Source organism: Sturnira hondurensis, unplaced genomic scaffold (genome assembly GCF_014824575.4).
Source record: "Sturnira hondurensis isolate 20B ecotype Veracruz unplaced genomic scaffold, ASM1482457v3 Scaffold0006471, whole genome shotgun sequence".
Classification (NCBI taxonomy): Eukaryota; Metazoa; Chordata; class Mammalia; order Chiroptera; family Phyllostomidae; genus Sturnira; species Sturnira hondurensis.
In genome coordinates this window covers 153,174-158,699 of record NW_028079102.1, presented here as the reverse complement: position 1 = coordinate 158,699, position 5,526 = coordinate 153,174, and the positions used below count along the sequence as shown (strand labels likewise).

General features: G+C 43.0%; 1 pseudogene; it reads left to right on the top strand.

Annotated features, from left to right (window-relative positions):
• The first annotated feature begins 2,175 nt into the window (after nt 1-2,175).
• LOC118989277 (ubiquitin-conjugating enzyme E2 D2-like) lies at nt 2,176-2,630 on the top strand (annotated as a pseudogene).
• Nucleotides 2,631-5,526: the final 2,896 nt, after the last annotated feature.

Below are 5,526 nucleotides of genomic sequence, written 5' to 3'. Positions count from 1 at the left end.
AGTAAGGGAGGAAGAGAGGGAGAAAACACCGATGTGCCCTTGCCTCTTGGGCGCCCCCTAATGAGGAACCAGCCCAGAACCCGGGCATGTGCCCTGACTGGGAATCAAACCCCCAACCTTTTGGTGTATGGGAAGACACTACAACCAATGGAGCTACACTTTCCAGGGCTCCCTTCCCTTTATTCTTAATACATTTTCTTCACACCAGGTGCTAAAGTGATCTCTCCAAAATATATAAATTATTCACATTATCCTCTACCTAAAGTTCTTTCCATGTCCCTTACAGCATTTGGAATAAAATCAAAACATCCTCAACTCATCTGAAAGTCCATTTACAATCTCCACATTGTCATCTCGGCTTTTGGCACTCTGCAAACCACACATTTTTTTCAGCAGACTGAAATGCATTTAATTCCTGGAGACCGTCATGTTTTTTGTCACATCAAGCCTTTCATGCCTGCTTATCCTTCTGCCTAAGTTATAGTCTTTCCATTATTCATTCCTGCCTTTTTTCCCTTGTCTAAATTCCACTTGCCTATCCTACCTAACTCCTAGTTATCATTCCTGACTCAGCTTAGATAGAACTCACTCTGAAAAGTCACCTGTGATCCTTGGCCTTCCTATACCCAGGGAACCATAAATATGTTCCTACCACAGTATTTAGAAAGTGCCGTTTTGATGACCCAAGTAGGTATGAATGCATTTTCCTCTTCCTCCATCAGACCATGAATGCTCTTAAGTCAGAGACCACATCATATTTATCTCTACCTCAACAAGCACAAAACATAGAACCGACAACATGGTGTTAAGTAAGTTAGTGTAGATCATTAGAGGAAGTAAATGGTTCTAAATTTCATACTGCCATGAGTGGTGGGACCAAGAGTAAAAGCAATGGAGTCCTCCACCCCTTCTCGACACTTTATATAAGTGGATATTAGGTTGAAAGAAATTTCAAGAACAGTGCAATGAAACTTCTAGTGTGTGCAGAAATACAGCCATGGCTTGACAGTGGGGTAATTGAGTAGAGTAATGGTGTGCCTGTAAGCTTCTGGTCATTTTGAACATATCTAGTCATGGAGCTAACCTAATCTTCTGTGCACTTGTAATTTCACAGTTCATTAAGTGGCATAGAATGGTAGTACATATTGAAATATTGTGAGAGTGTTGAGGACACAACCAGCATCCATTGCTTTTCAATACACTCTGAAACATGTCATTTTTTCTCATTGACTCTAACACCTGTGCATTTGTCATATGTAAGAAAACAAGCACTTGATTCTGATCACCAATTCCTAAAATATCTCATAAGATCTGGCGTCAGGTCACGCACATTCAAGTCAAAACATGATGTACATAGGAGAAAATCCATCAACAATGTGAGCAAGAGGAGAAAAGGCAGAAAGGGTGGGCGTGTTTTTTTCACCATATTCTTCTTTCTGTTGTAAAATATCCCAGGTGCCTCCCTTTCTTGATCAGCTTCCCTATTCTTTACAGAGGAGTAGAACCATTTTTCTAATACAAGTTCTATATATATGTAGGTGTGTATGTATGTATGTGTGTGTATGTAAGTAATAATGTATCTGTTTTTCATAGAGTTATAATATGTGATTATAATAGTATTAATATATAATCATTGTTATAATAATGACTCCCTGTCATTCAGGAGCCCTGTCTACCCTGGCCCTGGACTCACTCACTTACTGGCATCACCCGAGGACCCTTATGGTGTCACAGAACTTATCCTATCCTGCACCAGGCAAGTACCTGAGGGCAGAGAGAGAGAGAGAGAGAGAGAGAGAGAGAGAGACAGGAAGGAGCAGTTGGTCCTGTGCCAGGGTGGTTGTGTTCACCCACAGTGCAGCCTCGTGGCTCAGGCTTTGAGCGGGAGACCCAGTGTTGGAGGAGGAAGAGATGGAGGAGGAAGGGATGGAGGAGCCAGGGACCAGTGGAATACAGGTGAGCAGTAGCCCCTCAGGTCCAGCTGGTCCCCATCAATCCCCAACTATTCCTCCCCCACCCATACTGCCCCTGTCCTCCACAGCCCAGCCTTCTTATCCTCCCACTGACCTTGGGGTGGCTACCTCTCTAACCCTGCCCCCCTAAGCTACACCCACTATAGCCCATGCTTCTGCAACCTTTTGTTCCTACTAGGATATCCGGGCCATCCCCGCTCCCATGGACACGTCCACGGCTCTGAGGCAACTGCACAAAGAACTGACAGACATCACCAATGACCCACTGCCCATGTGCTCTGTGGGGCCAGTGGACAATGACATGTTCACCTGGAAGGGGACCATCATGGGTCCCGACGACAGCCCCTACGATGGAGGCGTGTTCTTCCTAAACATACAATTTCCACCCAACTACCCCTTCATGCCCCCACAGATTTACTTCACCACCCCGATCTACCACCCCAATATCAACCAGAGAGGCTACATCTGTCTAGATAATTTCAGGTCCCAGTGGTCTCCCATCATGACCATATCCAAACTCCTTTTGTTCATCAGCTCCATGTTCTGTGACCCCCACACCAATGATGCCTTTGTTCCCTCCATTGCCAGGATGTACTTAAAAACAAGGTCACCTATAACAGCATGGCCCGAGCTTGGACCAAGAAGTATGCCATGTGAGTGAGAGGTAAATGATAACCCAATACCTCAATAAAACACCCACCTGTTGGAACCACTGTCTTCTGACTGTTTTCTGGGTGGTGCCCTTTCCCCATCTTTCTGGGCACACAGTGAACACCTGCCACATTAGGATGTGTGGAGCAGGTGGGGAGGCGTGGGTGTGGGCCAAGGTAAGGGCATGGGGAGGCATAGAGGTTGGGCACCTGCCACATGAGAGTGTGTCTGGAAGGGGTGATGGGGGCACTGGGTCCCCTTCCTTGTACATTGGAAACTCTCAAATTTCTTGCGTGGAATTGTTTCAAGCCCAGTTGACTGAGGCCATGCAACTTTTTTCTTTTTGCTTACATGGGAGAATTTATTGCTCAAAGCATCATTAATCAGAACAACAAATAAAAGCTCTCCCTCTTTAAATTATGTTCAAATGCAATTCCATTCCTTTATATTTTAAAGCTATAAAGCTTGAAGCTCTATTTGTAAAGAAGTATACTTTTTGATATTTTTAACTGCTATGATGTAGAGAATCCAATCAGCTTTTGCTTTTCTTAACATTTAAGTTCTGAGCTTAATAAAGTATCACTATCAATATTCCTACCATGTCACTTTAGAATGTGATATTCATTTTTTCAGAGGTGTGAGGTCAAAGGGGTATTTATTACAATGGGAAATTACCTGATGGATATGGTATTTTCAAAGTAGAAACACAATGAAAAGAACAAACCTCAAATCCCTACTTTAGCTTAAACTTGTATTTTCATGAATGCTTGTTACGTGTGGCATGAGCGATATGTAACTAGTTTGGGTCAAATATATAATTGTCATATTCTTCATTTTTGCTTCATCAACTACATCAGTTCTTCTCTACATAGAAATTTGTGTACTAATTACAAATGGGCCTTATCATTTGAAAACATTTTGAACAATCAGTCACCGTGAGGATACCAGGGTATAGGAATCACTGTGATGCATGCAATTTAATTTTAAGACTGATATTTTAAGACCAACATATAAATATATTCATTAAAGAAAGCCCACAGTAATTCATGATATGTAACAGATAAATCAGATGTCCAGAAATATTTCTCCACAATGAGAAGACAGGTAAACAATAATATAAACTCTCCAAGATAGATAGAGTAGGATTTTGGATGTTCATATGAACTTCACATACTTGAAAGAAGTAATTGTGATTCATCCTCAATGAAATGGATCTAAAGACAATAGATTAGAACTTGTTCTAAAATTCACACAGAATTCATCAATCATTTCACATGAACATCAACACAAAGGTCAGAACATGACGTTACTATTGAGAAATGTCAGTTAACCATCACTCATCTTTAAAATGTGGCTAAAAGCAAGATAATGTAAAAAGCAAATACCCTGTTATCAATAAATACAGTGCCCAAGTGGTGACAGAAAGGTGATCAGTTTAGTAATACTAACATCTTGCATTACCATAGTACTTTACAGTTTTAAAAACACATTCTTGCCCTGCCTGGTGTGGCTCAGTGGGTTAGTTGCCATCCTGCGAACTAAAGCATTGTTGGACCAATTCCTCGCTCCATGGCATATGGCTGGCTTTTGGGCCAAGTTCCGAGTGTCGACTCCTCAAAAGGCTACCACAAGTTGATATCTCTGTCCCTCTCTTTCTCCCAACATTCCCCATTCTCTGAAAATAAATCAAATCTTTAAAACAATAAAAATTACATTTTCGTGTACAATCTCATTGGCATTTGTTCCTTGCACTCTTTCAGAGTTGTCAGTTGGGAATGATATTTTAATTTTATGCAAAGAACATAAAGCTCACAAGGGTTAAGTCCTTAGCTTAAGATCAAATAATGTGAGAAGTCTATAAAGCAATGTCAACTTTTTGAAATTATGTACAAATACTTTGAACCTGTGTGGTTTTTCCAACCAATGTCACCCTTATAATTTCGATTTTAAAATATTAAGTAAACTGATGACATATGCTTTCAGAAAAAAACTAAATTTAAGGACAAGAGATGGCGGCCAAGTAGACAGAAGCTGAGTTCACTTGCTCTTGGTCCCCAACTTGGATAAAGGGCTGATCTTCTGAATAATAAACTGAGCATTTGATAGAATAATAGCTGATGTGAAGTTTGGCAGCCAGGGGGTACAGAAAAGACTTTGTAAGGTTGCTAAGGAGGTTTTACAGGTTGATAGGAAAGTACCTTGTGTGGAAATGACCTATGTGTGGAGCTCACAGCTGTGGAGAGCCTGGTCAGAGATGGCTGCTCAGCGGCTTCCTCCCCTCCCAGGGCAGGGAATCCCAAACCCAGGTGGCAAACGCCAGCCAGGAGAGTGCCAGAGGGAGAGAGGGACTCTATCTGCACCTAGGTTAGGTGGAGACGGGCTGCCACCAGCAGTGACTTGGAGAGACTCTTGGCTTTTTAGAGAGGTGGCGTGTGGGGAAAGTTGGACCGTGACTCAGCACTGCAGTGGGATTCCCCAAGGAAACGTTTTCAAAAGGGAGCTGAGTCATACTGGGCAGGCATCCTGCATGCAGCTGCACTGCCAGAGTGGGGGAAATTCTGAGGGTGCAGTTTGTTCCCACTTGGTGCAGTGGAGCATGGAGATCTGAAAGGATTTTCACAGCCAGAGGATTTCTTGGCCCCAGCCCAGCACGGCTGGCAGGAAGTTAGGGACTCTTGTCTGCTGCAAAGTCCGGGCTGGGAAGTGAATGGCTGGGAGTTGAGCACTTGAGGTTATTTCCAGTCAGGCATAGATTCCTTCCCCAGGGGATATCAAACCCTGGGGAAGGGGTGTTTGCACCCATCCCCCTACCTCCTGCAGGGTCGCAAGCAGGGGAGGCTCAAGAACACCCTACAGGGTGTGTATCCATGAGAGAAAGACAGAAAGAGAAATTCCAGAAGGG